General features: G+C 47.7%; 1 protein-coding gene and 1 long non-coding RNA gene across 2 annotated transcripts in view; one reads left to right on the forward strand and one right to left on the reverse strand.

Moving 5' to 3' along the window:
- The window catches only part of MCTP2 (multiple C2 domains, transmembrane 2), a 150,616-nt gene extending 144,691 nt beyond the window's left edge, over nt 1–5,925 (reverse strand). The window contains exon 1 of the mRNA XM_005869918.2: nt 5,758–5,925. The gene's annotated coding sequence lies outside the window, so the exon portion shown is untranslated. The remainder of the gene's footprint in view (nt 1–5,757) is intronic.
- LOC106726720 overlaps nt 995–8,332 on the forward strand; it is a 10,211-nt gene continuing 2,873 nt past the window's right edge. Inside the window, exons 1-2 of the long non-coding RNA XR_001362808.1 lie at nt 995–1,121; nt 5,809–5,811. This is a non-coding gene — a long non-coding RNA (uncharacterized LOC106726720). The remainder of the gene's footprint in view (nt 1,122–5,808; nt 5,812–8,332) is intronic.

Below are 8,332 nucleotides of genomic sequence, written 5' to 3' on the forward strand. Positions count from 1 at the left end.
CATGTAACATTTTAATCAATAAAGAATTTAAATTTTTTTTAAAAAATAGCTTTTGTGCCCGAAGATTCAGAAAAATGAAGGGACATTTCGCTCATAACATTGTGCAAAGGTTTAAATGAGAAGCTGGGAAAAGCAAACAATCAAGATGTGTGGCTGAATTATCAAAAAAAAACCCCAAAGAATTCATCATGGACCGGCTCTGTTCTGCCATGCTTCCTGGTTCAATGTTAGCACAGGGACCGTCTCTTATTCCTGGCTCACCCTGCAAGTGTCCCCGCCAGCTCGGGAGATTTAAGAGAATGAAGGAAATGTCACAGGAAGCCTACCTGTTTAGACAAGCCTAAATGGCCGCAGGCAGCTGCCACTGAAAACTCCCGCAAAGTTCAATACACGAAACTATGTCGGAGAAAGTGCACACACACAGCAGGGAAAGGGAAGGAGGAGCGTGTAGGCAGCCGGGAGGGGGTAAAGGCTCCAGAGATGGAGAGACGTCTATGTTCCAGCAACAGACAAGAAGATTCCAGAAAAACATGGCCCTGTAGGCCAGGACGTGCAGACACATTTGACTGGACAGACTGTGTCACCAACGGACCACGTGGGAGGGTAAGCAGGCCTTCGGCGCCTCTGGGCTCTAACTGGTTCCATCAGAAGGTTGAAGAGTTGACCCCAAAAATCATTTTCACACTACAAAGCTAATTTTTTTTTAATCTGCACCCGAGGATATATTTCCATTGATTTTTAGAGAGAGTGGGAGGGTGGCGGGGGTGGGGGGAGTAAGAGAGAAACAGAGAAACATCGATGTGAGAGAGACACATCAATTGCTTGCCTCCCACATGAACCCAGGATCGAGCCTGCAACCAACGTATGTGCCCTTGACCGGAATCAAACCCGGGACCCTTCAGTCTGCGGTCTGATGCTCGATCCACTGAGCCAAACTGGCTAGGGTGAATTTTGTAGATATAAAATATTTTACATTGGGCACAACACTTCTATCTATAGAAAAGGCTAATATGCAAAGTGTCCCCGCAGGAGTTCGACTGGGAGACCGAGAGTTCTATCGCTTGCTAAGACGTGCGCTGACCACGGGGGCAGCACGGAACAAAGGAAGGCCCCGGCTGGCAGTCGGAAGTCCCAGATCAGCTCTGATCGCCAGCCAGGCCTAGGGACCCTACCCATGCCCAAATTTCGTGCACCGGGCCTCTAGTATAACAATATTGTTGGTTGTTGTCATTCAAGTAATGGTGTTCTTTTCTGATCTGTTACCTAAGTCCGCAGACTCAACCCCACATCTTTCATAATGCTAAAAATAGTTCCCCAACCACCACCAAAAAAAGAAGAAGAATTACACAAGAATTATTTTTGTTTGTTTCTGGTTTGGTTTGGGGTTTTTTGTTTGCTTTTCTGTTTTATGCATCGTCACCTCGGTTGCCACTCAGACCTGAACATGGTCACGACCACACAAATAGGTTGAATCTTTTCTTTTTAATTTTCCTGATCAGTTTGCAGATGAATATTCTCGTGAATACTCCTGTTTATCAGTTGCCTTTCAATAGACAAAGTTGAAACAGGCTATCCTAAACTTTCAGTTCCTCCAAAACAACCACCCATCAATTATATATAGAAGAATAGGGTTAATTTACGATGAACATAAATGATAAGTGAGTGTTTCTAATAAAATACAAAAATGAAGAGGTTCACCCTAACCGGTTTGGCTCAGTGGATAGAGCGCCGGCCTGCGGACTGAAGGGTCCCAGGTTCGATTCTGGTCAAGGGCATGTACCTTGGTTGCGGGCATATCCCCAGTAGGGAGGGTGCAGGAGGCAGCTGGATGTTTCTCTCTCATCGATGTTTCTAGCTCTCTATTCTTCTCCCTTCCTTTCTGTAAAAAATCAATAAAATATATTTTTTTTAAAATGAAGAGGTTGGATAGCAAGCATTTGACCTTGTGACAATGATATGGGCTCAGATTCTGAAAACCAGGCCCTGTCCAGGTAGCTCAATTGGTTAGAACGCCGTCCCCATGCAATGAGGTTGTGGGTTCAATCCCCAGTCAGGGCACGTACATACAAGAAGCAACCAATGAGAGATCAACCAAAGGACTTGTATGTATGCATATTAGCATAACCAATGGACACAGACATTGGGGCGGTGGGGGTTTATCCTGGGGGGTGGGAGTGGCCGGGGAGGGGTCGATGGGGGAACAAAGGAGACATATGTAATACTTTAAACAATAAAAAAAGAAATTTAAAAAAAAGCAACCAATGAACGAATCCATAAGTGGAACAAGTCTCCCTCTCTCTCTCTCTAAAATCAATCAATAAATAAAAAATGTTAATAATTCTGAAAACCAGCTTTCAACAAGCCCCTAGCCACGGCCCTGCCCAGGCCTGTGGTGTTTGCTTCTGCAAGTTGAGGGCTGCCTCCCACACCCCAGCTGGGCAATCAAAGGCATGAAAGGCCAAAGGGAGTGGCGATTCCTCTCCACCCTCCAAAGAATGAGCGGAAGTCAACCTTCCCACCTTAGCTCAACCACTGAGCCACCGCGGCTGGGCTATGGTAACTTCTGAAATCCTCTCCCGCCGCCACACGGCCAGAATCAGGGCATCAAACCCAGTCACCCAAATCATTGCCCAACAAGCAATTCCCTGTCAAGGGATCAAGTCTCTCTGGTTACCACTGTGTTTGCTCCGTTGCCTAATAATTACACTCAGCACAGCGAGGCCAGCAACAAATGACCCCATGAATGAACGACTGCACGGACGAGACAGCTGGTACTCTCAGAATTAAGCTCTGCCTCCGGCCATAAGCGCAGATTAATGTTTGTCTAAACATTTGTCAAATGAAGTAGAAGACACGATCACCTGAGCTTCTCACCCAAAGGCAAGCCATCTCTCTACACCAGTGATGGCGAACCTTTGAGCTCGGCGTGTCAGCATTTTGAAAAACCCTAACTTAACTCTGGTGCCGTGTCACATATAGAAATTTTTTGATATTTGCAACCATAGTAAAACAAAGATTTATATTTTTGATATTTATATATTTAAATGCGATTTAACAAAGAAAAATCAACCAAAAAAATGAGTTCGTGTGTCACCTCTGACACGCGTGTCATAGGTTCGCCATCACTGCTCTACACACTCACATATATGCTCGTAGCCACAGCTGTATCCTCTTACTCAGGCTGCCTGACAGGATGGGGCTACTCTGTGATAAATGTACAGACTTGGGGGTGATAATTATTTCTTTCAGAAAAAAACAAAAACAAAAAATAATTCCTGACAATGCAAGACACAGTTTTCCTAGGTTCTTTCAAAACACACCATCACCGTCCTGGCTGGTGTGGCTCAGTGGATAAAGCGCCGGCCTGTGGACTGAAGGGTCCCGGGTTTGATTCTGGTCAAGGGCACATGCCCGGTTGTGGGCTCGATCTCCAGTGGGGGGCATACAGGAGGCAGCCGATCCATGATTCTCTCTCATCATCGATGTTTCCCTCTCTTTCCCTCTCCCTTCCTCTCTGAAATCAATAACAATAAAAAATGTTTAAAAATATCTTAAAAACACACACACCTTCACCTTCAAGTTCCCTGTGCCCTGGGCAGGGAGTTGGCCTTTAGGGTGAAACGCCAGCGTTCTGAAACAAGGCCATGTCCATTGCCACCCACTGGGGAAACCCGAGAGCCCGAAGTCACCCAGGGAGAGAGGCAACGCGCTGTTGTGCAACCAGCTGTACGCAATCGTGTCCGCTCGCTTGTGAAACTTTAAACATTTGCAGGAGGAGGAAATGACATAACACCCTTCCCCTCCAAGATTCTGGCAGCTCGTCCCTAAAGAAAAACGTGTGGCCCTAACCGGTTTGGCTCAGTGGATAGAGCATCGGCCTGCAGACGGAAAGGTCCCAGGTTCGATTTTGGTCAAGGGCATGTATAGGGTGTCCCAAAATTCACGCAAGATTTGAATTTTGCGTGAGCATTAGCAACAACAAAAAATAAAAGCCTAATTTTACTTGGTTTATTGAATCAGATTCTAATATCTGTTGCCCTTTGATTTCAATCCCTTCAATTTGATAAGCATTACCAAGTACCAATTATGGCCCAGGAGCAGGGACAATGAAGACCAATGAAGACCACGGCTTTGCGTCTGTGCCAGCAAAGCCGTGGAGGCCATTTACCCAATGTGCTATTCCATCCATAACCCTATACTGTATACTTTATGAATCAATAAAAAATGTACAATTTTTAATTATAAAGCTGTGTTTTCTATCAAAATTACTTCTTGCGTGAATTTTGGGACACCCTATACCTTGGTTGCGGGCACATCCCCAGTGGGGGGGTGTGCAGGAGGCGGCTGGTTGATGTTTCTCTCTCATCGATGTTTCTAGCTCTCTATCCCTCTCCCTTCCTCTCTGTAAAAAATCAATAAAATATATTTAAAAAACAAAAACGTGAACCCCAAGAGGTGAGCGAGGGACTATGCCAGCTCAGTAGGGCCTTTCCCATCAGCCTCAGGCCTGCCTTCCAGACCTCCCCGAAATACCAACACAGGACGGGGACCTCCTGCAAGCTGCGCCCCCCCCCCCCGGGGGGGGGGGGCCGGGCGCCTGCCTGCCCCGGGGTCCTTACAGCCATGGCACCTGGGACACGCCCCTCCCGTCTCTGTGCCTCAGTTTCCTCAGGCTGAAATGGAGGTGATCAGAGCCCTGCCGGGTAGGACTGTGTTAATGATTAAAAGAGTTAATAATCCTCAGCACACTGCCCAGCCAAGCCCAGTAAATGTGAGCGACAGGAATGTAAATGACACATTAGCCCTGTATTCATCTTCTTCCCTCCCTTTCCCTCTCCAAGGGGAGGGGGGGAGTGGAGGGAGGAGGGGGAGGAGTGCATGCCCTCCCAGTTCTCTTAAACGCTAGGGGCGTTCCCATTCGCTAGCTCCAGAATCATCTGGAAGGAAGGCCTCTCATAGAACTCAGGCAGCCCTGTTTCCCACGGGGAGCTTCCCATATGGGGCTGGGGTGGGGCTGTGACATACATTTCTAACCCGGTGACCTCGGGTGTGTGGGTGCTGAGGGTTTGTAAGGCACATTGAGAAACACTAAGGGCCTCAGTGCATCCGTGGAGGGGGTGGGGGTGGCCCCAATGTCTAGGGCCCTTCTCACACCTAGGGGCCCTCCACACACCCGGGGGCCCTCCACACACCGGGGGCCCTCCACACACTGGATGGTGCTCAGGGAAACCAGCTCCATGAGCCCGGCTGGCATGGCTCAGTGGTTGAGCCTGGAGCTATGAACCTGGAGGTCAGGGCACATGCCTGGGTTGCAGGCTCCATCCCCAGTCGGGGAAGTGCAGGAGGCAGTCGACCCATGATTCTCTCTCATCACGGATGTTTCTCTCTCTCTCCCTCTCCTTTCCTCTATAAAATCAATAAAAATGAAATAAAATAAAATAATAAAATAAATAAATAAAATAAAATAAGAAACCAGCTCCGTGAGACCAGGAGCCCCCTGGCAATCGGACTGGCCTGACTCAGTGCCCAGGACACAGAGAACCCTCCACAAATGGTGCCGGAAAGGATGAGATCTGAGAGCCCAAGGCATCCCTGGGGAACCAACCCCCTGGAGACCAGCCCAGGGGCCTCCATCTCAGACTGTTAGCTGGACAGGAAGTGACCCAGCCCCCATGAGCCCAGGACCCCTGGTCCCTCCGCCCCAGCAAGCAGTCTCCTCCATGGGCCCTGGGCCCTGAGTCCTTTGCCTCCAGGAACCTGTCACTCTGGGAAGGGGATGGAGCGTGGCTTCCACTTCTCCCAGCACAGGCTGTGGCCCGCCCAGTGCCTTGGGGGCAGGGGAAGCCAGCTGCAATCAGGAAGCCCTTGTTGGTAAGCATTTCTGGTAAATCGCCCACAAAGATTTCGGCGAACTGTCATCTCTCTTTCTCTTCCTAAAGAAGGATTCCTGGTCATCACTCATTCTGCAGTGTTTTTCTTAAGAGAGGATTGCAAATGTGTTTACCTTAAAAAAAGTTTTTTTTCTTCAATTACACCTTCCATTCAAGGTTATTTTGTGTTAGTTTCAGGTGTCTACTCTTTAGGGCTCACAAAATCTGGGACCAGCCTTGTTCATACTCCTCTGTGGCATGTTGGGGTTTGCATTTGTCACCCACCCTGTGCTCCAATGACAGCATCTTAATGTTTGTCTAAACATTTGTCAACTGAAGTAGAAGACACGGTCACCTGAGCTTCTCACCCCAAGGCAAACCAAGCCACCCACACCTTTTTTTTTCTCTATATATATTTTTTAATTGATTTCAGAGAGGAAGGGAGAGGGAGAGAGAGAGAAACATCAACGATGAGAGAGAATCATTGACCGGCTGCCTCCTGCACATCCTCCCACTGGGATCAAGCCCACAACCCAGGCGTGTGCCCCAACCGGAATCGAACCCAGGACCCTTCACTCTGAAGGCCGATGCTGTATCCGTCGAGCCAAACCAGCAAGGGCCCAACCACACCTTTATAAACACCTTCCAAGCAGGATTTCAAATGCTCCTAAACAGGAGTTCAAGGTGTGTTATCAAGGTCACGGTCAAAAGCGAGACCCAGGCAGAACAGCCTGTCTGATCCTCCCAACACAGGCATAAAAACTTGCGTCAACAAAAACCACTCTCTTCAACTCCTGCTGCGAATCCTATATAATAAAGAGCTAATATGCTAATTAGAACGAACAGCAGAAAGACCATCTTTTCATATAAATATTAGCGATAGTTATCGATATCTGATTATAGATTTTTACATAAACACAACGTCCTTTCTAGGTGACACTGTTCTTTATTCACCTAGAAGCTATCTGTTCTCTATTCACCTGGAAGCTATGGAAGAAATCACGCTGAATTATGTAAAGTCAAGCTGATTTATATAATTTATATAAACTTACAACTTACATAAGTGTATATAAATGTAATTTATATACACTTATAACTTAAATAAGTTTACATAAATTGTAATATATATAAATATATATGATGTAAAATCAAGCTGATTTTTATATAGTATCTACAAATTACAAATGTATATATATTATATAAATCAAGCTGAATTAGATAAAGCACATGAATAATATGAAAATTCGCTGTGACTTCAATGCATGATCCACAAAGATATATTAGGGCCTTAAAAATATGTTAAGGAAGACACAGAATAAATCTTATTATTAAAAATAGCTCTTCTTCTCGCCCCAGACTGCTCATGGTTTTAACCTCATGAGTAGAATGGAAACAGTGCTCGTTTTATTCATGAAGTTACTTTAACTCCCAGCATGTCGACTGTTGATGAATGTGAATTTAAATTCTCATTGCCGTGCAATCGTCCAGATGCGCCAGCTCACAGCGGCATGGAAGAGAGAAAACGCATGGGTTCCGCAGTCGGAAATATCCACAATGAATTCCCAGGTCTACCAGTTACCTGGAACCAAATGCCAGCTTCTTCCCTGCCTCAGTTTCCCTTCCGTACAGGGGGCGTAATAATATCTGCCTTGCATACTTTATGCCAGGAGATAAAGGCCTAGTGCAGGCCCTGGACAAAGGGTTGATGCTTAAAACCTTATTTAAGGGTGGTTTTGGTCCTCCTTGTCACTTTAAATGCCAGGCCAGGCCGATGACCTTCTTAGCTGTGCCTTTCAATGCTTCTGACTGTCCATTCTTGAGACAGCGAACAAGCAAACGCTCAATGAACCCTTCCTAGGTCTCTCTAAACCTCCACCTGCCCGGAAGGAGCGTCCTGACCCTCCCTTGTGTCAACACCTGCGCACACCTGCCCTGCTGGCTCAGAGGTCCTCCCCCCCCCCACCCCCCCAACAGACGCACAACAAATATTTGCTCAATGGAGAGGCTGCTGACCCAGGTGGAAAATGGATGCGAATGGAAATCACACTCCACCGCCCTGTTTGCGACTCAGGGTGTCGCTGAGGCAGGTCTTCCAAGCTGCCTGGTCCCTGGAAGTGCCCTCCGCAAAGGTCACCCCCGTGCGCGCTCAGGGGAGCCTCTGGCCGCGGCTCCAGCCCTCCGCCTGGGCGCAGGAGCTGGTCCGCAGGTTCTCATCCGCTTTGGAGAAACGCGACCATTTGTAAAAGCCACCTGCGCGCTATTTGCCTAACAAATGGCCAGCGCGCTGGCGAACTCGCAATTTCCCCAACTTCACCACCATCACTTTTTTCTTTCTTTTTCTTTTCTAAAGTGACGACGCATCGGAACACCCCCCAGCGGCCAGGCGTTCTGCTTTGGTGGCGCCGAGCCCAGGTCTGCGGAGGGGACCCGAGAGGAATCTCCGGGTCGCCCCCGTCGCCCCC

This window comes from Myotis brandtii, unplaced genomic scaffold (genome assembly GCF_000412655.1).
Source record: "Myotis brandtii unplaced genomic scaffold, ASM41265v1 scaffold308, whole genome shotgun sequence".
In the NCBI taxonomy this organism is placed as follows: domain Eukaryota; kingdom Metazoa; phylum Chordata; class Mammalia; order Chiroptera; family Vespertilionidae; genus Myotis; species Myotis brandtii.